The sequence below is a fragment of the Myotis nattereri genome (assembly GCF_964212035.1).
Source record: "Myotis nattereri genome assembly, chromosome: 12".
Taxonomy (NCBI): domain Eukaryota; kingdom Metazoa; phylum Chordata; class Mammalia; order Chiroptera; family Vespertilionidae; genus Myotis; species Myotis nattereri.
The window spans coordinates 78,213,087-78,237,830 of NC_138087.1; positions in this window are offsets into that span (position 1 = coordinate 78,213,087).

A 24,744-nucleotide genomic window follows, 5' to 3' on the forward strand; every position below is an offset into this window, starting at 1 on the left:
AGGCCACGCCAGCCTATGAAACACATACAGTGAGGACCGTGTGTGTGTGTGTGTGTGTGTGTGTGTGTGTGTGTGTGTGAGGACGGCTACAGCAGCACAAGCTGCTCTCTGCCTTCTGGAAGTTCAGAGACAAAATTGGTGACTTGGGTGAACCCGTGTGGAGAAGACGAGCGGAGAGGAAACAGGATGGATAAATGCCAAAGGTAAACTAATAATAATAGGCGAGACCAAACATTTATTCCTTGTACATCAACAAGACGAGAAGTGGGGCGAGCCAGGGGAATCTTCGCTTTACCGGAGCCTCATCGCTGCGAGGCCTCGAGGCGGGAGGGTGCGACTGGGCGCCGAGACACCTGCATCCCAGGCTGCCGTCAGCTGTGTGACCCCGGCAGGTGACTTCCCGGTCCTCAGTTTCCCGCCTGTACAATGGGATGATGATGGTGAACTCCCCCAGCTGTAATGAGGTTAAGAGGGACAATTGCTGGTCCAGTCAAAGGCTTCTGGAATGCTCTACCATTGCAGAGCTGAGGCCCGTCGGGGGAGGTGGTGGCGTCCAGGTGCAAAGAATGCGCGTAGAGACTCCATTGCCTGGAAGGAGCCCTGCCCTGTAGCCAGGATTGGACCCAAAATAGACAATAGCTGCAGGGTGACCTCAGGAGGCTGGGAGGAACTTGGCCCCTCCTTCCCGGGGGCCTGTGCAGGCATGGAGCTGGCCCAGCCCCTTCCTGTCCTGTCCGGGCACGATTGCAACAGAGGGAGTGTCCTGGGTGTGTTTGCCCCTTGGAAGGCTCAACTCGCAGAGCAGGACTTGGGGAGCTCTGGCTGAATTTGCTGTCACAACAAACAGACCAGGCACAGAGGCTCAGAGAACAAGGCAGGCGCTGCTTCCGGGTCCTGCAGTCTGGGCCTGGGCGGACGGAGGCGGTCTTCGTGGGCACATGCCTGCATCTCCCTGTGCCTCAGTTTCCCCAGCCCTCTGGGCTGGCCTGCTGGCCCTCAGTCGGTTCTGAGAAGCCTGGGGCTGGCCAGGCGGACACAGAGCCCACGTGGGTGTGCAAGCCCACCCCTTGGAGTGCCTCTCCAATCTGGGCAGCTTCGTTCTCCTCTCTGGTATGTTGGTGTTGTGAGTAACACTTCATTTAAAAGTAAGGAGAAGCCCGGCCAGTGTGGCTCAGTGGTTGAGCATCGACCTATGAACCAGGAGGTCACAGCTGGATTCCCGTTCAGGGCACGTGCCCGGGTTGCGGGCTCGATCGCCAGTGGGGGGCGGGGAGGGGGTGGGCGTGCAGGAGGCAGCCTATCCATGATTCTCTCTCATCACTGATGTTTCTCTCTCTCTCTCCCTCTTCCTTCCTCTCTGAAATCAATAAAAATATATTTAAAAAGTAAATAAAAAGAAGAAGACGAAAGGAGACTTGTCCCCCGTGAAAACAACAGTCTAGAAAGTTCCCCACCAGTTTGCTTTGGCCCTGGCTCATCCCTTCAGGGTCTCGGGGTGCAGAGGCACTGACCCCCCCCACCAGCTGGGTTTATGGACGGCCCGTCTCCAAACGGTTCTTGGTTTTCTGGACTCGAATCTCTGTTTCTTTGGGCCTCTGCCTCCTGAGGAGACTGGAGGCCTCATGAGAGGTGGGGAGAGGAAAGGGGCTTTGATTGGGGGGTTCCTTAGAGATTTTGGGGTGTCCTCTATGGGTGCCAAGATCACGGGCATGCTGGCCTCCTCCTGGACACATGCTGTGGGCAGCTCAGATGCACACCTCTCAGCCCCGCTGTGCCCGAGGCGGATGCGCCGTGGCCGGTGGGAGCGGGGCCAGCCTGGCCCGTTTCAGCTGGGAGGTGAGGAGGCTCTGGGCCTGCATGATCTCTCGGAGCCTCCCCAACTTCAACAAAATCGCTGCCTTCAGTGAGCTCCAGCTGTCTGCCGAGTGGTTCTGGGGTGTGGGAGGGGCGAACCCCATCCCGGGAGGAGGAGCCTGCCTGAGCCTGCTCCCTCTAGCTGGCCGTGGTGGCAGGGCTCAGACCGCCCAGGAGAAGCTGGTGCCAGGCCCAGCTGCCAGGCTGCTATTCGAAATGTCTCCTGTTGGTGGCACTTTGGCGTGGTTCAGGTGTTCTGGCCTTAAAGGAGATGGGTTTGTACACGAAAGCCTGCCGTTTCCTCTGTGAAGGTTCTGTTTTTCATTCGAGGAAATCTCAGTGCTGAGAGCTGGACTCGACCGTGTTCTTCCCCAGGGAAAACCCTTCCGTGGCTCCTCACTGCCCTAAGAAGTGGCCCCAAGGCCTTCTGGGGCCTGGCCCAGGCCAAGCTCTCTCACCCTCTCTCCTCCAGACACACAGAGTGGGATGTACCAACCTCCATCTGCAGTCGAGAGCCTCAAGCTTGCTGCTGCTTCTGCCTGGAACCCTTGCCCTCTCTCCTCATGGCTCACTAATGGTCACTTCCTCCAGGAAGCCCCCCCTGCCTGGCTCACCCTGGACTTCTCCTTTGTAGCACTCCTCATTGTAAAGACCTGAAACTGCTGTTTATCCGATTCCCCGCCCCAGCATGGGCTCCAAGAGGGCCCTCCCTGTTGGGTTTTCATGCCTGCTGCCAGGCGCAGTGCCCAGAACCCAGGGGGAGCCTGTGTGAGCCGGACAGATAGCCTGTTGATCCAGGTTGGTAACCTGGGGCCGGCCTGGACTACCAGCGGGTCACTGGACCTGGTCGCCCCGAGCCTGGGGACCCTGGTGCCGCCGCCCAGCCCCATCCCCCCACCTGAAGGCTCTGCTGGGAGGAGGGAAGGGGTTAAGTGTTTCTGGCAGCCTCGCCTGTGTGTGTGCTGTGTCTGCCGCAGTTCCCCCTTCCTGGGCTGCAGCAACCGAGGTTGGCCAGGAATGTTTGCAATGCGGAGCTGGGCGGGAGGGCGCTGGTGGAAGCGGGGCCTGTGGAGGCTGGCCGGGCCGGCTCCCCAGTTGAGCAATCGCCCAGGCCCAGCCGGTTCCTGTAACTGCTGCCCCTCCTGCCTTTTCCCGCCCTGCTGCTTCCTCCACCCACTGCCTGCCGGGCAGCAGGGCGGCTCTGGGGCCTGCAGAGGGAGGCGGAGGGCGTGAGGCCGGGAGCCCGGAGGCCAGGGGTGACAGGGAGGGCCTCCAAGGAGAGACAGGGACGGAGTGCCGTCAGCTCAGCCATGTCGGCCCAGAAAGGGCAGGGCCTTTGCCCAGGTCACACAGCAAGGCACCCCCGAACCGAACCGGGCCACACCCTGGAGTCAGCCTTCTTGGTTCCATGGCACCAGGCTGCAAGTCAGAATAGCCAGGAGGTTACGCTGCCACTCAGGTGGGAAGCTCTGAATCACAGGAGACCCTCTCCCACCTGAAGGCAACCCCCTCCCGCCCCCCCCCCCCCCCCAGCTCTGGCCTGGCTCTTCACTCAAACCCGGGGGTCTCAGGGAGGGTGGCAGCTCATTGGGCTGGGTGCACCCCAGCCCACCATCTCCCCAGCACTGCCCCCTGCCTGGCCTGGGCACCCTGCTCCCCTCCCCTCCTCGCCTCCAGGAGCGCAGAGCGCAGGGATGAAGGCCAAATGCGACCGGCTCTCCAAGCCCTGTCCTCCCTCGTTCCCTTCAAGGCAGGCCCTTCACGGATGCTGGGCATTGGCCTGAGCTCAGGCTCAAAGCAAGCGGGCTTCTTTCTCACACGCCTTTGGGGAGCAGTGTTCCCTGACCTGCAGCATGCGCTCCGTCGGCTGCTCTGATTCGAATCCCTGCTCCACCACCTTCAAGCTCAGTGGCCGTGGCGCCTCTTTGAGGAAAGGAACCCAGAGAGAGGGCGGGTGGAGTGAGCAGCGCTGTCTGGTTCTGCCAAGGCTCCGGGTCACTTATCTTTCTGGTCCCACAGGTGTTCTGTCCGTTTGGGGCCGGTCAGGGTGTCGCCCCATCGGGCCTTGAGCTGTGCCTAAGCTGCCCGGGGACGATGGGCTTGGCAGCCCTCAGAGCTACCGCCTGGCCACGTGGGGCTGGAGGCCGCAGTGGAGGTCCCCGGATGGTGGGGCAGGTGACCCTGGTGAGCTAGAGGGCCCTGTCAGAACCCACCTCCCACGGATAGGTAAGGAGGCTGTGGTAGGCGTGGCCTGCCCGAGGAGAGGGATTTTAACCTGGGAAACCACACCGGTAACTGGGAGTTTTCCCTCCCACACTCTGCTCTGCCACCGTTTACTGAGTCCTGACTGTGTGCCAGGCAGTGACTGACCTACTTTAAGGCAACATGCCTAAGAAGGAGGCATCCACTTTTTTTCAGGAAACAGAGAGGTTGATGCACTTGCCCGAGGTCACACAGCTGGTACAGAGCAGAGTGACTTCTAACTCGGGCCACGTGCCATCAGAGCCTGCACTCTTGGTCAGCCTCCTCCGCACCTGGCTTGGGATCCGGGCTCTGGAGAGAGGGGCTGGGTCCCCCCGGGTTAGTGGCTTAAGCCCCAGAACCAGGAAATGGGGGGAAATCTTCAGCACCCACTGCGGGAGAGGGAGGCACGATGCCAAGTTATCGCTGGTGCCACTGGGTGAGGGGAGCCAGCTCAGAGGGGCCCACGGCGCACGCAGGCTGAGCCAGGACCCGCACGCGGGGCATGGCCCCTTGTCCCCGGCTCCCTGTCTGCGGCGGGACGGGACCCCCACAGCTGGCTCCGCTCCAGCGGACAGATGGACAGATGACGGCTGCCCCCTCCCAGGGCCTGTGGGCTGCTTGGCTTCGCCACCTCCTCCTGAGCAGGTTTCCTTTAAGAAGCCAGAAGATTGATTTCCTGGCCGGCTCTGCGCCGAGGAGCCCGTCCAAATGGTTTGCATGTCTGCATTTTTTACTGCTCCGTTTAATATGTATGCAAATGCCGCCGCCTCGCCGGCCGCAGCCACACGCGGCGCCCCATTAAAGCGGCCGTCCGGGCGCGCGCCTCATTCGAGGCGACGGGCTCTGCGGCCTGATAGATGGGGTGCGGGGACGGAGACAAATGACGGGCTTTTGTAATTTCTTTCTCTCTTTTTTTTTTTTGGGGGGGGGGAGGAGGGTGAAAGGGGGAGTCGAGACTGGGAACAGCAGAGGAGATTTAAATATATGCAAAATTGTCTGTGGGTTTGGGGGGTGTAGAAACCTGAACGGGCAGGAGAGGATTCCGCCTTCCTCCGTGGGAGGGGCTGAGGCTGGAGGGGCGCTGGAGCCCCCACAGTCCCCTCCTGGCAGAGCTGGCTCCGCCTGGTGAGCAGGCGGTCCTGTGGGAAGCGGCAGAGAGAGGAAGGCGCTGCTGACTCCAGCCACGTGCTGGGGGGCGGGGGTCCCAGGGAGGCCGCTGGCTGAGGTTCCCCATCCCGCCCCCACTGGCTTTTCTGGGCTCCCAGGGCTGATAACGTTATAGGTATGTTGTTACTTAACTCGTACCCGAGCCCTAGGAGGTGCGTCACACCCTCCCTGCAGATGGGGAAACTGAGGCTCCCGGGAGGGGAGTCCCCTGGGAGGGCTGTGGGGCTGGGGTGGGGTAGTGGGGACTCCCAGAGCCCTAACCTGGACCCTAACAGCCCTCTGCTTCCTCTGGCTCTGCGGAGTTGGCCCTCAGCTCTAGGGGGGGTGTGTGCCCCCCGATACTCTCCATCCCCCCGGCCCCCTGGTCCCACCTGCCTGGTGACACAAGCCCACAGCAGACTGAGCCCGAGGGCTGAGGCCCAATTGTCGAGATGCTGTGTAAGCCCGAGGCGAGGCGTGGTTCTGAAGGGGTGTTTCCTAATCTCAGGATGGCGGGCAGCGGGCAGCGGGCAGCGGGCAGCGGGCAGCCTGGCAGGTGGCGTGAAGAGGGAGCGTTTCACAGAGGCTCCAGCCGAGGGAGAGCGCAGACCCGCAGGAGACGGATCCCGCGTGCGCCTGTCAGTGTGTTTGTGCCGTGGGTCCGCGTGTCCCTGAGTGTGTCCGTGTGTGTGCCGGTGGGAGGTGGGGTTGTGCGTGTCTGTGTTCCACATGCACACGCGTGTCAGTGTGGCGGCCTCTGAGGACCCTCGTCCTTGGCTGGCGCGGCGGGATTGAGCCTTCGCTGCGTGTCCGTGTCCCCGGGGCTGAGGCTTCCTCTCGGGGCTGCCTGGCGCCCCCTCTCCCCGCCCCGCGCCCCCCCCCCCCCCGGCCCCTGCAGCCCGGATCCGCTCCCCTCTCCAGCGAAAGCCTCTGTCGTTGCTACTTTCCCATCAGGCAGCTGTGAGGAGGGGAGGAGGTGAGGCACCCCAAGAACTCTGCATAGATGAGGACTGGATTACTGGGGGATGTGTGTAAGCCTGGGGTTTCTGGGCAGGAAACAGGGGACAAACACAACTTTCTCAGGAAGCTCTGTGTATGTGTGTGTGCACATGCACATGCATGTGTATGCGTGTATGTGTGTATGCACGAGGGAGAGTGACACTCCAGATTTTCTTGCGGTGATTCCCTTAACATGCTGTCCACCAGGAGGGAAAATAGCTCCCGTCACCCAAGCGTCTTTGGGGGGAAGGGGTCCTTTCTGTCTGACGAGCTCCTCGGGGTACACACTGGGCTTCAGGGGCGGCTGCTTCAGAAATGGCCCTCCTGCCCGCTGGCCAGGGGAAAGCATTGGTGCGTGTGTGCGTGTGCGCGTGCATGCGTGTGCGTGTGCGTGTGTGTGCATGTGTGTCACCAGCCACACGAAGACCAGCCCAGGGAGATGCCCGGGGCCTGCAGAGCCTGGCGGGTGTAGGGTGTGTGTGCATGAGAGTGTGAGAGTGAAGGGGAGGCCGGGTGCACCAGGGTGTGTGTGACCGGCACACACGTGAGTGAGGGAGGGGGCCAGGCGGGGGGCCAGGGCCATGAAGAATGGGGCTCTGCCCTGGGCATCCTGAGCTGCCTTCACAAAGAATCAGACTTGGGGCGAGCCTCTGGGGCCTGTGTCCCCTCCCTCCCCACTCAGATGGCAGCAGGGACCCCCACCTCCTTGCCTCAATGTCCTTGTCCTTGACCCCCCACTTTCTCTCATCTCTGCGAATCCCATGGCTCCACAAATCCTGCTGCTCTACCTGGGAACCCCACCCCCCAGCGGGGGCTCCTGAAACCAGCACCTCCCAGAGCCCAAGTCCCCTGAGGCCTGGGAGGTCCCATGTGATCCACTAGGCCAGCCGTGGGCAAACTACGGCCCGTGGGCAGGATCCGGCCCCTTTGAAATGAATAAAACTAAAAAAAAAAGACTGTACCCTTTTATGTAACGATGTTTACTTTGAATTTATATTAGTTCACACAAACACTCCATCCATGCTTTTGTTCCGGCCCTCCGGTCCAGTTTAAGAACCCATTGTGGCCCTCGAGTCAAAAAGTTTGCCCACCCCTGCACTAGGCCCTCAGGTCCACTCTGACCTTGCCCTCCCCCTCCCCCCTCCCTCTCCCTCTCCTACCCCCACTCTCCTCTCTCTCAAGTTCACTGGCCCCTGGAGTCCCATGAGCCAGCTCCTGGAGTTTCCCCCAGATATCCTCACTGCCCACCCCTCACCTCCATAGCACCACCTGTCACCCCCCTCCTACCCCTCCCCTGCACCCGGCCTCCCTTGCCCGGCGTCTCTCCCATCCCATCTGGCTGCTCGCTTCCTTCCTCCACTCTCCTCTTCCCCATGAGCCCATGAGAACCTAGAAGTCTGCCGTCTGTGAGCCTCTGGGGTCCCACCCTCAGGCCAAAGCCTTCCCCCAGGGCAGGTGGGGCACCCTGGCTCAGCCAGCCAGCGACCCCGCGTCCCAAGTGCTCCCCTAACTCACCTCTGTGCTGTACCCCTTTCCTCCAGGCCCCCTTAGAGGGTCACCTGCCCTGGGCTGGTGCCAACCACAGTCGCCACCCCAATAGTGCGACGCGGTGATCACCTGTAGCCTGTCTGTGTCACCGCACCCAGAAGGTTCTTTCGCAGAGAACCATTTTGAATGGCCATCAACGCTGCCCCTCTCCGCAGGGCCCCTCGGAAGCATCCGGAAAGGCCAGCCCTGCCACCCAGAGGCCGGAAGCCCAGAGGACAAGGGTGGGGAGCCTGGGAGTGGGGTGCAGCCCTGGGTCTTCCGGGAGGAATGACTGTGTTTGTGTAATTGCTATTCAGCGCCCTTCTGCTGCTGCGGGAGGCAGGCCCTGGCCTTCCCGGGGCCTCCCTCACACCTGCCGGGCACGGAGCAGTCACATAGACAGAGCGAGGATGGAGGAGCCGATGAAGGCTGGCGAAGCATCTCTGGGCCTCCTGCCCCGTGGTCCCCTTGGGGTCTGCACCCTCCCTCCCCAGTGGACCAGCTGAGTCAGGCCCTCACCCTGGGCAAGGGGCCACCGTGGCTCTTGTGGACTTTGCTGACGGGGCTAGAAGTGCGCCTCTCTACGCAACCCGCCATTACTCACGGTTGGCATTTACCCCCAAGCAAGGGGTGACCCGAGGAGCAGCCCCGAGGCCCCCCTCAACCCCCCGCGTGTGTTCTCAGGAAGGGTGGCCGGAGGCTGGGCTGGAGAGGCGCAGCAGGGGTTGCGAGCAGCCGCTCTGAGTGCAGGGACCACCTTTTCCTGAGCTGAAAAATTAGGGCACAGGCTGCAGCTGCGGGTTTGCTCAGATGTGTTCGCCTAACGAGGGGGAAAGTCTTTCAAAGGTCTGAAAGTTACAGCGCGTTCAGTCCTACGGGCAGTGGATGGTCTTTGTTGAAAGAAACTTGAGTTTCCAAACTCGGAGATTCTGCAAATGAATGATCCGGTGGGACTGATATTTCGGGGGCAATGGGGTCAACCCTGTCTTGGTGCTTGCACTATAATGGGGAGCAAAACAGGCGTGATCCTAGCCTCAGAGCTCACGTGGGGAGGCTGGCATTCCTCACGTAATTTCCCAAGTCAGCACTGTGAGCACCCTGAGCAGCGAACGGGGGGACAGGCAGGGCCAGGAGGGCCGGGGCTCCCACGGGGACAGGGCCCGGGATGTCCGGGAGGATGTCTCTGAAGCAGTACCGTTTGAGCCTTTTAGGAGCTCACTATTGAAGGGATGGGAGTGGAGTAGGATGGGGAAGCGCAGGAGAAAGAGCATGTGCAAAGGGCCTGTGGCACAAAGGCCTGCCGGGTGTCTGAGGGTCAGGAGGGCAGCCCAGGTGATGAGTGAGGGAAAGGGAGTCTGGAGATGCTGGCAGGGACCAGTCCAGGCAGTGCCCTAGGCCTTGACCGGGGTGGAATTTCTCCTGCCGGACATGGGGAGCCATGGACTACTTGATCAGATGTGGCCTGATGACACGTCTGCATGTTGGTGGTAATGAAGATCATGATAATGTTGGTGATTATAAGACGTGTTTAGTCGGTGCTTACTATGTGCCAGGCACCATTTCGGCCATTTTCCATATGAGAAAAGCGAGGGCTGGGAGGGATCGTGACTCATCCACAGTCAGAGCTGGCCAGCGGCAGAGATGGGGTGCAGACTGAGCCTGTCTGGCTCCAAGTCCCTGCTCCCCCCCCAACAAGGCTGCCCTTGTCTGGACATGGAAGGCCCAGGCACAGGCCGATGACCCCCTCGCTCCCCCTCTGCTCTGCGTCCCAGGCCTGAGCGGGGGCTCTAGGTCACAGGGGCAGGCAGGACTGGAAAGACTCAGTCAGCTCCAGCCAGGCCCCGCAGGGGAAGTGAGGGTTGCAACACCGCAGGCCGCCGTTTTGGAGAAGTCGGGACCCCGGCCTGACGCTGGGACACAGGTCACACGGCAGCAGCGCAGGAGCACAGCCCACTCGCTCGTTTGGGAGTCGAGGACGTTGAGCTGTGGCTACAGTCTCCCCAGGAGTGGGGCAGCACCCCCCGCCCTGCTCCTCTCGTGGGAGCAGGTCCAGGCGATGGCACACCGCGGGCTCCCCGGTGGCTTTTAAAGACCCCCGGTCCCTCAGCGATCTTCGGGGACGTGCAAATCGAGACCACGCGTTGGGATGGCCACGACCAAAAAAGCAGAAAATAACCAGTGCTGGCGAGGATGTGGAGCAAGTGGAACCGTAGGCGCTGCTGGTGGGGGTGTGAAACAGTGCGGATGCTGTGGAAAACAGCATGGCACTTCCTCAGAGCTTAAAAATAGCATCACCAGATGACCCAGCAGTTCCACTTCCGGGTACAAACACCCGAGAATTGGCAGCAGGGTCTCGGCTACGTGTACAGCCATCGTTGCAGCAGCATTCGCCATCGCCTCAGGTGGGCACAGCCCGAGTGTCCATCAACACACAACGGATAAACCGAATGCAATGAAATCCCGTTCAGCCTGACAGAGGAAGGAAATCTGACACATGCTACGCTGTGGATGAGCCTTGAACCCAAGTGAAATACACCAGTCACAGGAGGACAGAGCATACGAGTCTGCCCATCTGAGGTCCCTAGAACGAGCAAATCTGCAGAGGTGGTAGAATGAGATTTGCCAAGGCCTTGGGGAGCAGGGGAGGAGAAATGGGGAGCTATCATTTGACGGGTACAGAGTTCTGGAGATGGATGGTGTGAGGGCTGCACATGTGAGGTACTTACTGCCATAGGGCTGTACACTTAAAATGGTTAAGATGGTCCATTTAAAAAAATAATTTTTGTTCTAAGTTCTCTCAAGTTGTTAATAGTGGGCTTTCTTTTGAATTGCATTTATAAAAAATAAATTAAAATACCAGATGGCAGTTGTCATTACAGCAAGTCAGAATCATAGCACAGCCGGCGTGGCTCGGTGGCTGAGCGTGGACCTATGAACCAGGAGGTCTCGGTTTGATTCCTGGTCAGGGCACATGCCCGCGCTGCGGGCTCCATCCCCAGTGTGGGGCGTGCAGGAGGCAGCCAGCCGATCAACGATTCTCTCTGATCGTTGCTGTTTCTCTCTCTCCCTCTCCCTCTCCTTTCCTCTCTGAAGTCAATAAAAATATGTTTTTTATTTTTAAAAGGAAGAATCCTAGATGCTGGTGCTCCTTCATGCTCACAGTGAACTGAGCCTAAGAGAAAGGGTTTAAAGCTGGGACCCGTCCTCATCCTACCCAGCCCCCAGCTCCCTTCCCCGGCCACCAGGCATCAGGGCTACTGCCTGGGTTTATGGCAGAGCTGCGTGGAGGGGCCCCTGCTGAAATGCACATGCGGATTCTGGCTCCTTTTCCCCCTGGAAGAAGCAGGTGCTGGTCCCAGCCCTCGCTCTGCCTTTGGGCAGCGCCTTCACATCCCTACAGTCAGTCCCCGATGGAGCTTGGCCCTGACAGTGATGGGGGGCGGGGGGGGGGCTCGGCGGTTCCCTGAGTTCTGCTGCTGTGAACAGTGATGCGCGGAGTTTCCTTCCGGTGCCTCTTCCCTTGTCACTCGTGTGAGTGTTTCTGGGATGTAAGTTCCTAAAAACGGAATCGCTTGGTCCGAGGGCAGGTGCGCGGAACCACCCGACAGCCATTGCTGATGGAGCCCAGCGAGTCCCAGGGGCCAGTGAGTTCTCCGTCCCAGAGGGTTCCAAACGGGACCCCGAGGAGGGGAAGATGGGAGAGGGGGTGCCCTTTCCATTGTGTCCCCGTGACCCCAGTTCTCATACTGTGCTCTGCCCCGCCCACTTCACAGCCAGCCAGCACTGAGGCCCAGAGAGGGTGGGTCACTTGCCCGCCGCTGCCCAGGAGCAGCATCTGAGCCGCGGACCCCGTCTAGGCTGAGTCCTCTTGGGCTCCGACACCCCAGCTCCCGACTGGACAGCTCAGCGGTCCTTTCCTTACTGGCTTCTGTCAGAGGCACTCACGCCCCCAAGAGCTTCGTCTGAAATTCATCCTCCCTTCCTGGCGCTCACCCGGCCCAGGTCTTTGGTTGGTCGGGGGCAGGGCCATCAGCCGGTTCCGTTGGTCCCTTTCCCCTCTGTCGTTCTCACATCCGCTTCACCTCTTTGCAAGAGCATCTCCGTGTTGACAAAATGTGGTCTTGTTTGTTTTTAATGCTCTTTCCTTTTTGGGCAACATCACCATTGTTTCTGTAGGGAAAAACCTACCTCATTGTAAAGTAACTTAATTAATCCACAAGCAAGAAAGTGAAAAATCACCAACACGCCTCTGTCCAGCCACCTGACCTGGGGCAAGTCCCCGCTCCGTCCTGGTGGGCTGTGGGACTGGCCAGAGGGGCCTCGAACCCTTCCAGACCCCACAACAGAGCGAGGGGGGCTTTGGCCCTAGAGAACAGCAAGTTGGGCTCTGCCCCCATCCTACAGAGAGGGAAACTGAGGCTCAGGAAGCGGAGGGGTTGTGGGGCGCTGTCTGGCCTCTGGCTCCTGCCGAGCCTCTGCCCTCCAGGGGACCCCAGCCCCTCCTCGCCGCTCCCCTCCCCCACCCCAGGTGCCCAGTCCTCCGCAGGAAGATTTCTGTGGTCCCGGTTGGGGGTGCCAGACTGCCAGAGACGAGTGGTGTTTTCCTCCCAGCCCCGCTGACTTGGCCGATGATTCTGATTTCAGGCGGGGAAGAAATTCGAGAGGAGGCAACCCGTCACCTGGGGTGGCCTCGCCTGCCTGGTGCCCAGCTCCAACCCCAACCCCGCAGACTAAGGCGCGGGGAGGAGAGGGGGAAAGGGAGGAGAAGGGCAGAGGAGGAGGAGGATGGGGGAAGGCAATGGAGGGGGTAAGGAGGGGCCGGAGAGGAAGGAGGGGGGAGGGAGGGGGTTAGTGGGAATAGCAAAGGGAGGGGGTGAGGGAGTGGGAGGGAAAGAAGGGCAGGAAGGAGAGGATTAGGTGGAGGGAGGGGAGGAGGAGGGGAGGGAGGTGGGGGAGGGGGAGGGGGGAGCGCAGAAGGAAACACCCCCCTTGGCAGCTCCCTGAGCAGGTAGGAGAGAGGGAGATACACAGATGAATAATTTACTACGAAAATGCAAAAAGAATTGAGGAACTCGCAATCTATAAATATTTATTTTCCCAAGTCCGCCCTCCCGACTCCCTCCCCTGGCTGGCCCTTGTCCTTTCCCTTTGGGGTCCCCTCCCCCCCCATCTCCCTCTCTCCTGCCTCCAGCCTCGCCCTCCGTCACTGTCTCTCCCCTCCATCCTCTCTCTCTGCGTGTCTCTCTCCCTCTCCCCGTCTCTCCACCTGGGGGTGTCTCTCCTTATCTCTGCCCCCCCTCTTCTACCCGGGGACCCCGGCTCCCGCCCGCGGATCGCGATCCCGGGGCAGGAGGTCGCGGGGCCCCGTGGGGCCCACAAGGGGAGGGGGTACCCCTTTGAAGGCCCGGAGGGGAGAGGTCGTTTCCCCGGCAACCGGCCGGCCGAGCCGCGGGGGCTGCGGATTAAGCCGCTGCCTGGGGGCGGGGCCGGAGCAGCGGGAGCCCCGCCCCTGCGGCGGGTGGGGCGCACCTGGGGGGATTTCGGAGGCGCTGGGACCGCAGTGGGGGGCGGGGGGGGGAGGAGGTGGGCCCAGCAGGCAACCGGGCAGCCAGGTATGCGGGGCAGTGGGTTCCAGCCCCAGAGCCCGAGAGGCTGAGGGCCGCGTGTGGGATGAGCGGAGCTGAGTTCTAATCCCTGGCCCGCCTCTTCCCGCACGTGGCCCTGGCCCAGCCCCTGCACCTCGCCTGCCTGCGGGGCTGGCCCTCCAGGCCCCTGTCCATCCCTGTAATTCGCCGCCAGAGCAGCGGGGCCCTGAGCCAAGTGCTGGAGGGCGCAGAGGGGACTTGGGTGGGGAGTCAGCAGCCCTTTGGCCAGCTCGGGACACTATCTCCTCATGCCGGCGCCTCGGGAGCTGGGACCCGAGGACCCACAGCAGGGCCTGGGCTCTGGCCGCCTCTCCTCCAGGCCTGGGACACCGTCTCAGCGGGCGAGAAGGGTGACATGGCGGCCTAGACCGGGAGTTGGGTGCCAGCCCCTCCCCTGAAGCTATTTCTGAGCCTCCGCGTGGACCAGGAGAGCCTGGGACAGGGAGCGGGTGGTTAGTGATGGAGGCGCCTCAGGGTCAGCGGCTGGAAGGCAGTGGCTACAGTCCTGACCCTGCAACTACAACCCAGTGTCCTTCCCGGGAGGCTGTGTGTGTGTGTGTGTGTGTGTGTGAACACGGCCCTCCTCAGACACCTGCCCCTCCCCGCGCTGCTGGTGGGGCTGGAGGAGGCGAAGGGGTGGGAACAGCTCCCCCAGGAAGGATGAGAGTCACCGGATGGTGGTTATTTATGATTTCAAGGCCCCGCTGAGCCTGGGCTGCCGGCCCATCGCCAGGCTCGCTCTGTTGCTGTGTTTGAAGCTCTCAGCTCTCATCTGGCTGCAGCGATCTCCCCAATCAGGTGCGGGGTGGCTCCGGGGGCAGGGCCAGGCCTGGCCTGCAGAGCTCTGCCAAGGAGGGGACAGCGGCAGGGCCACCCTCCCTGCCCCTAGCCCGCCACGCCAGCAGATGCATCACAGACACAGACACGCACACGCACATGCACACATGTACCCGCACACACCTCTGTGTGCAGCAAACACGCTTGACCTTCGCACACCCTACTCTCCCGCATGGCCCGGCCGTGTGTGTGTGTGTGTGTGTGTGTGTGTGTGTGGCCTGCGGGCCCTGAGCCTGAGGCCTGGCCTGCTGCCTGGGCTGCTTCTCCTGGAAAGGATTTCCCCAGAACCTGTGGTTCTAGGCTCTATGCCCCGAAGGTTCTAGACTCTGTGCCACATACCCTCAGAGCCGCAGGATTCACCTCAGGATGTCCCAGACCCCCCAGGAATTGATGGGAAGTAAGGGTGCGAGCCCCCAAGATCCCCCAGCCAGTGAGAGGAGCGGCTGTGATGGGCCCCAGACCCGCCCGCATGCGCACGCTTGCAGGCCATGGCTGATGGCATCTGTGGGAGGGGACAGAGAAAAGGGGGAGGTATGGGGGACCCTCAGGGGGGCTGTGCCGTCCGCAGGGAGCTGGTCTCACGGAGGAGCCAGAGGTCAGGCTGCGGAGTCACCTGCGTCTCATCTCGGGAGGCTCTCGGGCAGGGAGGCCACAGGGGACTCAGAGGGGTCAGAGAGGCCCAGCCCCTGAGACTCGGGGACCCCTGTGGCAGATAAGGCGCAGGACGGAGGGCTGCGGCCTGGGATTCAGTTCCAGATCCAGCTGTGTGACCTTGGGCAAGGCCCTCTACCTCTCTGGGTCTCAGTAAAAATAAGGGGGCTCGGTTCCTTCCTCTCCAAGGACTCTTCCAGGAGGAACAGAGGAGGGTTCTCTGAGCTCCCCCCCCTCTTCAACACCAGCAGCTTCCCAAAGGCTGTGCTCGGGCGTGGGAGCCGTGAGCTCCGGGCACGGGGGTGGGAGCGGTGAGCTCTGGGCACGGGGGTGGGGGCGGTGAGCTCTGGGCACGGGGGTGGGGGCGGTGAGCTCTGGGCACGGGGGTGGGGGCGGTGAGCTCCGGGCACAGGGGTGGGAGCAGTGAGGACGGGGCAGAGGCCCCAGTCAGCACCCGGAGGCCCCCGTTAGCCAGCGCCATGTGCAGACCACCCAACACCGTGGCTTCACACAGCAGTGTCCTCGCCTCTCTGTGAGGCCGGTGGGCTGGGCTCAGCCGGGCGGTTCTTCTTGGCGTCCTCATCTGTTGCAGTCAGGCAGCGGTCAGGCAGCGGCGGGGGCTGGGGCTGGTCCGCTGAAGGCTCCACAGGGCAGGTGCCCAAGCTGGCCTCCTCTGGGGGCTCCATATGCCCTCGCCTGGGTGATGTTGCAGCTCAAGACACAGAGGGGCCCGGATGCTCACACCATCCTGCTTCCTCTCCTCCCACCTCCCACAGCCTGCGGCCACTCTCCCCCCACAAGGAATCGCACATCTGCCCACTTCTCCCAGCAGCCACCCCTCTTACCCCTTCGTCTCCCTCCTGGCCCGGGCGCCAGCTTCCTCCCGGGCGCCAGCTTCCTCCCGGGCCCCAGCCTCCAGGGTGGCCCCCGGGACCCGCGCTGCATGCAGGCACTGCAGGTCCGATGAGGCGTCACCCCGTTTCATGACGCCCTAGAAACTCCGTCCTGATGGAGCCTGCTCCTTCCCTTGGCTTTGCTGGGCCCCCCACGGACCTGGTCCTGTCCACCCCCCACTCCTGCTCCCGCCAGACCAGCTACTTTCCAGGCCCGGGTCCCTTGCCTGTGCTGTCTGGAGGCCTGGAATGTTCTCCCTTGTCACTGGGCCAGCTGTTCATTCTTTAGGACTCACGGGGGCCTTTTCCTCCTCGGGGAGCTGCTCCTGAGCCGCATGGCCATGGCCTGTTCCCGTGCTGCCTGCCGCCCCCGCTAGGCTGTCCTGGAGACGCTGCATCCTGTGGTCTCTGATCTTCCAGCCCAAGGTCTGGCCTGGCGCTGTGGTCGCCAGAGCTGGTGGAAGGATGGCTCAGTTCCCCCCGGTCCCACTCCCTCCCACCCATCCTGCACCCCTGTTCTTCCCCGACCTGCATCCCCATCCAGATCTGGGTCCCAAGCCCAGCTGTGCCGCCCTATGGCACGGAGCCTCAGTTGGGAGAGGCTCCTGCAGATGGGGGAACCACAGCCGGCCGTCCTAGAGCTGTCGTAAGGGTTAGGTGAAGGGTGCACCTCCTCGGGAGTCATTGAGCTCAGTGATGTTAGCTGCTGTTGTCATGCATCGTCTCGCGGGGCTCCTGTCCCCGCAGCTCTCTGCTCCCAGCTGCCCACCGTGAACGTTCCTTCTTCACCAGAGACGCTGGCTCCCGCTGCCGTCCCCAGGACGTAAGAACTCCAGCTGATTTTTGAAGCTATTACCGGTCTTTCTGGGTTTTCTGGGCGGCTACCTGACTAGTGGCCAAACAGAGGCCTTCACGGAGGAGCGGGCTTCTGCCCAGCAGGCCCCTCACTCCCCACATCTCCCCACCAGGAAGCGGGGTGACCCCGGGCAGGGCTTAGTCACCCCTCGGCGGCAAAGTGGCGCTGGTAGCGGTGGTGCCGGCCCCTCCCCGGGTCGTGGGGGACAGGGGGCATGTGAGAGGGCTTAGCTGGGCACCGAGCCGTGCTGAGCACTGGAGCCTCGCGGCCCGTTCAGTGCAGCCGCAGCCCTCCACGCAGGCTCTGGAGTGAGGCCAGAATCCGCACTAATCCTCCGTCCTCGTCCCCGATCCCCGTCTTTCCAGGCTGAATGTTACCCTGATTATGTGGTAGGAAAATGAAGAGAACATTTGTTCTTTTATATATATATAAAAAAATAGCATTTTCTCCGTTTACAAAAGTAATACATGTTAATTGTGGATAATTTTGAAATTAAGATAAACCAAAGAGAACATTCAAAATGCTCTGTAATTCATCACCCTCCACAGGCACTTTGTAGTGAATGGGGAGCCCCAGCTCCGCCCGGAGCCCGGGAGGGGATCGCAGGCTCCCTCGGTTTGCACCCTGACTGTCCCCTTCACGGCAGAGCCCGGGTTTCTGCAGCGCCCGCAGCCTCCACGGGCACGCTGCTCGGAGAGCTCCCCCCGTAGCAGCTGTGAGGAGGGCAGGTCTCAGCCCGACCCAGCACCTGCTCCCCAGCATTGCCGGGGTTCCGAGGCAGTGCAGTTTGGGAAGCAGCCCAGAGCCCCGCTGAGTGGGTGCTCTCCGCAGTAAGCCTGTCCTCTACTGCTGAACCCGAGGTGGTCCCAGGCTGTGATGTCAGCGAGGCCACATTAGCACCCTGACCAGCAACACCCACCCCCCTCCCGCCCAGCACATCAGGGATGTTCCTGGAGCCAGTGGGTGGAGCTCCCCCCCCCCCCCCCATTCGCTCCTCTTCTCCCCAGAACATTCTGGTAAATTAGGGACCATCTTCATCCCTGTCCTGCCGATGAAGGAGCTGCGGCTGGGGGCAGGGCGACCACACTCCACTGTCCCACCAAGGGTGGCCCTCCCCTCCACTCCCTCCCACCGCCCTTCGCTGCGGGTGCGCTTTCCTGTCTAGATCTAGAACAGTCGGCTTCTGTGCCGGGCAGGGCCGGTGCAAGGCGGCGCCCAGCCCACGCTGTGCCTGCCCCCGGGACCAGCGTGCCCTGGTGACCAACCAGCCACAGTGCCATGCCTGGCTGGGCTGGAAGGGGCAGCCTCACCCCCCCGGGTCTCAGGAGGGGGTAGGACACGGTTGAGGGGAGACAGCAGAGGCGGGGGGCGGGGGCAGTGGGGCTCAGGCCAGAAGAGGGGTGGCTGGGAGGACATCGGCAGGGGGCCCTCGGCTGCCCGGTGCGGGAGCCCCTGGCAGTAAACACAGCCACGTGAGCGTGAATCCTTCTGGGGGAAACCCTTGGCAGGGAAGAGAATGCGGTGATGGCAGCAGATTCTATTAAAAGCAGCTCTCATTACGGCGCTGTTAATTATTAATAGGCTCGGGCAAATAAAGGATGGGAAAGCCCAGCTGGGCCTCACTCAAATCTTGCCTCCGAAGCAAATGGCTTTTGGTTCACGTCCAGGAGACCCAGCCGCGAACGCGCTTGTTGGGGAAGCAGTGACAACCCGGAGGCAGCCGACCGCTCATACCTGCTTCAGAAAGGTGACGATGAGGGAGCGAGCCACAGTCGGGGCCCAGGGATGGCAAACGCGGGGCCCCTGCGTTCAGGCCTCGATGACCTGGGTGTCCTATTCGGGGCCCAGCGCTCCACTGGGGTAGACACTGCAGACCTCTCCTCCTCTAAGCGCCGCCCAGACCCTGGGGCTGTCCAGCCGCTGAAGAGCTGCAGGCAGAGCCTTCTCCACGAGGCAGCAGAAGCCACAGCGAGAACAAGGCACGACGGTGAGGTTTGGGCTGAGGAGACCCCAAGAGAGAGGCCTTGCCCCTCTTTCATACTGCCACCCGCCTTATCTTCACCGAACTCCTATCCACCCTTCAAAGCCCGGCTCAGACGGCCTGTCCTCCAGGAAGCCCTGCCCAGTCCCAGCCGTGTTAACAACCAAGGATACACACACTGTCCCTGCTCTGCTGACGGGAGTTTAGCAAAGTTATTAATCAAAGGGCCATCACAAACCATGAGGACAGATGGACCCCGTGCTCTACAGCGGGGAGATGGTGCACGCTGTTTGGGGGAGCACACATGGTGAGGGTAGGGGTCGGGGGAGGGAACTCCTGGTAGCAGTGCATGCTGGGACTTGTGCTTCTGTCTTCGGCTCAGAATGTCCAAGGGCCAGCGCCTGGGCCAGGAGCGGCCGTCGGCAGGAGCCCGCTGGAAACTGGGAAACGGACGGACCGAAGCCCCCTAGGCTCTGTTGCCGAGACCCGAGTGTGGCCATCAAAAAGGAATAAGCGAACAGGACCAAAGGCAAGCTACACGGCCCGTCCACGTAGAACCACGGGGTGTGGGTGGGCGATTCTGTGTTTGTGGGACATGAAAGATCAGTCGGGAGCCGAAAACCAGGTATTACAGGCTCTGTTAGGAGAAGGACCTGCCGGGCTGTCTGGCAAGGGGAGAGCAGCAGCCCGAGCAGAGGTGAGCAGTCCTTTTGAGGGGAGGAACGGGGAGGAATGGGGCGAGCTGATTGGTGGCTTAATGTATGGTCCACATAAGGTACGCAGTTAGGCACTCAGGTACTTAGGGACAAGGGCTGAGGGTATTTGGCAGGTGCTGATTGGTGGCTTAACGTATAGTCCATATAAGGTACATGGTTAGGCACTCAGGGATTTCCGGGCTGCAGGCTACTGTTACTCCGCCCACCAGTGGGGGGAAGGGAGGATCTAGCAGGACAATCCAGAGGGGAAAGCGCCAGCCACCAGGGCTGTGAGGAACCGGCAGGACCTGGGAAAGAAAGCGCATTCTAAACGCCAGGGGAGCAGGCCTCGGACAGCCATTTCCTGCGGGAGCCAGAGGAAGACGCCGGAAACTGCGTGGCAAACCGGGGCAGAAGGGCACCGGGCAGGAAAAGGCAGCCTGAGAATATGAACGGGACGGGACGGTGGAGTGGGTTGAACTGTGGTCTCCAAGGAGATAGGTCCAAGTTCAATGATGCAAATAAGGACCAGGAACCGCTGGTTCCTGTGAACGTGACCTTATTTGGGAAAAGGGTCCTGGCAGATAACATGAAGTTCAGAGTCTCGGGGTGAGCTCACCCTGGATTAAGGGGGTGGGCCCAAGTCCGATGATAAGTGTCCGTATAAGAAGAAGCAAGAACACTCACCAGAGGAGAACCACCTGGCCCATGTGGCTCAGTGACGGAGCGTCATCCTGTGAATCAGGAGGTCCCGGGTTCGATTCCCAGGCACATGCCTGGGTTCCGGGCTCGATCCCCAGGGGGGGGGGCATGCAGGAAGCAGCCGATCAATGATTCTCTTTCATCATTGATGTTTCTATCTCTCCTTCTCCCTTCCTCTCTGAAATCAATAAACATGTGAAAAAAGAAGAGAAAGCAGGAGTCATGTGCCCACCAGCCAAGGAGAGCCGGCAGCTGCCAGGAGCCAGGGGAGGCGCGTGGAGCAGCTCCGACACCTGGGTTCAGACGTTGGCCCCAGAACTGCGAGAGAATACACTTCTGTAGTGTCAAGCCCCCGCTGTGGGAATTTGGTTCAGCAGCCCTAGGACACGAACACAGATGGAGTGAGGAAGGGTGGCAAGGGAAGACAAAACCACAGCCGCAGAATTCGCCTCCATCGGAGGCGGCAGCAAGCGGAACCTGCAACGCGGAAAATAACGTTAGTGACGGAGCGGCCACGCCTCGGAACGCGTCCTAAAAAGTGTGACAGAAACCGAGAGATGGAAACAGACCATGAGAAGGTGGTGGGGACCAGGGGACAGCAGGCACGTCATGAGATTGTTGGAGAGAAGGTCGGGGTGAGAAACAATTTCGAATAAAAGAATGAAAAGCCACCTGTGGCTTAAAAGGAAACAAAAAGATCTGCATGTACAGATTGGAAAGATTCAGGGCATCTGGGGGGGGATCAGGAGAGCCTTCCACCGAGACTTGTTCTGGAAAACAATGTAAATGATGCAAATAAGGACCAGGTTGTACGCGCCTCTGGGAAGAAAATCGGCTTAACTTGTAAAAGAACCACCCCAGGCTGGTCCCTGCTGTCACACTGGGTGCTAAGAGATAAGGGACATGTGTTGGCAGAGTTTGGGGGGGACAACTGAGGCATTTATTACTGAGCCATCAGCTGGGAGTCCAAGGACCATAACCCCGTGGCTTAAAGTCTGGGCATTAGCATGGAAACCAGTTAAAAAACAGCGAGTGTGAGGAATTATTATAAAGATTGTTTTCAGACCTAATACAAATGTCAAAGTATTCTTTTTCTTTCTTTTCTTTTTTAAAATATATGTTATTGATTTTTTACAGAGAGGAAAGGAGAGGGATAGAGAGTTAGAAACATCGATGAGAGAGAAACATCGATCAGCAGCCTCCTGCACATGCCCTAGTGGGGATGTGCCCGCAACCAAGGTACATGTCCTTGACCGGAATCAAACCCGGGACCCTTCAGTCCGCAGGCCGACGCTCTATCCACTGAGCCACACCGGTCAGGGCCAGAAAGTATTCTTCAGCGACAGATTGCAGAATGGAAAGATAATGGTCTATCCCAGTGGTCGGCAAACTCATTAGTCAACAGAGACAATTGTCAACAGGACAACGATTGAAATTTCTTTTGAGAGCCAAATTTTTTAAACTGAAACTATAGAGGTAGGTACATTGTTATTAACTTAATTAGGGTCCACCTAAGCTGGCCTTTGCTAAAAACGTCCTCCATCTGATTGAGGTACGTTCGCTGGGTTGACCCCTTCCCACTCTCCCATCCACACTCGTCTTGTAGACTTGTTTCAGACAGAGGAGTGTGGATGGGAGAGTTGGAAGGGGTGGACCTCAGCGAACGTACCTCAAAACAATGTACCTCCCCCGCGCTGCGTATCCCGTGGCCCCACCGACAGACACCCCCCGCTTCTTCTAACGCCACTTCTTCAAAATAGACTCGCCCAGGCCGAGAACCGACTTCAGTGCGTGGGCCACAAAGTTTCAGTTGCACTGAACGTGCGGGCCCGCACCTGGTACTTTGTGGAAGAGCCACACTCCAGGGGCCAAAGAGCCGCATGTGGCTCGCCAGCCACGGTTTGCCGACCACTGGTCTAGCCATCAAGTCCTATCCACATGGCCCAAAGCTGGGCGGCACTCGGAAGGCAGGAGGGCTCAGGAGACCCTGTTTGGAGTCTGCTCAGCGGACAGGCCGCTCCACAGAAGACTTTTCAGCATGAGGATAACTTCTAGTGCAATTCGAAAGGAACTATCCACTAACCAAAGTCTGGCGAAGACTCAGCAACAATCCCGGGTCTGTAGAACGAAAGGGAACAGCCCCAGGGACAGACCTGAAAAGCGTGAGCCCCGCTCTCTCACCAGAGCGAGACCCGCCGGGTCCATGGCGATGATGGATGTAACGGCACGACGTTTTCCTAATAAAACACCACGGACGCTCGGATTGGGTGAAACGAAAACTTAGATGCACATCCAGCTGAGCCGTGCTCACAAGAAATAAACGTCAAACCAGGGGACACAAAAAGTTTAACAATGGATTGGGCCGCGTTGTAAGAGGCAAGTTCAAGTCGTTAGGATCGATGAAGACCACAAGTCAGAATGAAGAGCTGACGGTCATGAGCTTTTACGTCCGAGACAGCAGTAGACCCAACCAGAGGGAGAGGTACCTATTAGACTCGTGCAGAAGGACAAACAAGAAAAGCCACCAGCCCTGGCTGGTTTGGCTCAGTGGATAGAGTGTCAGCCTGTGGACTGAAGGGTCCCGGGATCCATTCCGGTCAAGGGCACGTGCCCGGGTTGCGGGCTCGATCCCCAGTAGGGGGCGTGCAGGAGGCAGCCGATCAATGATTCTCTCTCATCATTGATGTTTCTCTCTCTCTCCCTCTCTCTTCCTCTCTGAAATCAATAAAGGTATATTTAAAAAGAAAAGCCACCAAAGAAAACTTAACACACTCCTGTCTGACATATTTAAATAGTACCCCTGCCTCCCTGTTTGTGTCGGATCAGAATAACATAATTAACAAGGTTGACTTAATAACTGAATTTTGAACCCCACAAATAAAAGGCACTCCTTTCTTCGCCAGAGCCCATCAAACATTTATGAAAATGGATCATATATTAGGCCATAAAGAAAGGTTCAATATTCTCCCCAAAGCAGCTGTAGTGGCCACTCCCCGACCACAGTGCATTTAAGCCAGAAATTATCAACAAAAGTTTAAATGAAAACGTCAACCATTTGAAAATTGAAAACCACTTTGGTAAATAACTCTACATAAAACCCACGTGACAAATGATTAGGAAAGAGCCCTGTGAATACCACACACCCACACGTATGGGAAGGTGGGTAACATGTTACAGGGAGGCCCTAGCCAGCTTGGCTCAGTGGATAGAGCGTCGGCCTGAGGACTGAAGGGTCCCAGGTTTGATTCTGGCCAAGGGCACATGCCTGGGTTGCAGGCTTGATCCCCAGTAGGGGGCGTGCAGGAGGCAGCCAATCAATGATCCTCTCTCATCATTGATGTTTCTATCTCTCTCTCTTTCTCCCTTCCTCTCTGAAATCAATAAAGAAGTATATTTTTTTAAAATATATTTTATTGATTTTTTACAGAGAAGAAGGGAGAGGGATAGAGAGTTAGAAACATCAATGAGAGAGAAACATCAATCAGCCACCTCCTGCACATCCCCCACTGGGGATGTGCCTGCAACCGAGGTACATGCCCTTGACCGGAATCAAACCCGGGACCCCTGAGTCCGCAGGCCGATGCTCTATCCACTGAGCCGAACTGGTCAGGGCAGAAGTATATTTTTTTTAAAAAATGTTACAGGGAGGGAAATGCATAGCGCAATGTTGTGCATTTCTTAAATAAGAGGGGTTGGAAGTCAATAAAGAGAAAACACAGAATTTAATAAATTAGAGAAGACAACAGGAATAAAAGACAAACCCATGACTTGTTTTTTTGGAAAGTCTCATAAATTAGGTAAACTTCTAGCAGATCCAAAGATAATAAGCAGCGAGGGAAGCATGCACAAGCATAGGAACCCAAAACTTTTAAAATTAAATTATATTAAGTAAAGCCTTATGATAATAAGTTTGAAAATATGAATTGGCAGGTATTTTTGTAGGAAAACACATAGAAGCAAAACCAATTCAACAAGTAGGAGAAAACCGAAAAAAAACCTATTACAACAGAGGAAATTGAAAAGGTGGGGAGAGCGCTGCTTGCTTGAGAAGTGTGGGTCCTGACACTCTCACTGGCAAATATTCACATATTTCAAATGTTCCGTTCTGGGACCCAGGAAAACGGGCCGCCGCCCCAGCGCGCTTAAGAATGTGGCTTAACCCTAAAGCGAAGAATCGGCAGATAGCGCGAAACTACACACGGGTTCTGCTTAGGAATATGACGAAAATCCTAAAGAAAGCACCAGCTAGTTATCCTGGTTGAGACTCTCTGGGTCACAAGAAACAGAAATCTGCTCACGTGAGCTCAGGAAAGGGGGAAGATTGCGACTAAGGATCCAGAGACGTCATGGAATGGAAGGGGGAAGGTGCAGCCAGGCTCTGGCGGAGACGGAAGTCATCAGGGCCTATGCGCGCTTCACCTTTATACACTAGCCCAGTGGTCGGCAAACTCATTAGTCAACAGAGACAAATGTCAACAGGACAACGATTGAAATTTCTTTTGAGAGCCACATTTTTTAAACCTAAACTATAGAGGGAGGTACATTGTTATTAACTTAATTAGGGTCCTCCTAAGCTGGCCTTTGCTAAAAACGTCCTCCATCTGATTGAGGTACGTTCGCTGGGTTGACCCCTTCCCACTCTCCCATCCACACTCGTCTTGTAGACTTGTTTCAGACAGAGGAGTGTGGATGGGAGAGTTGGAAGGGGTGGACC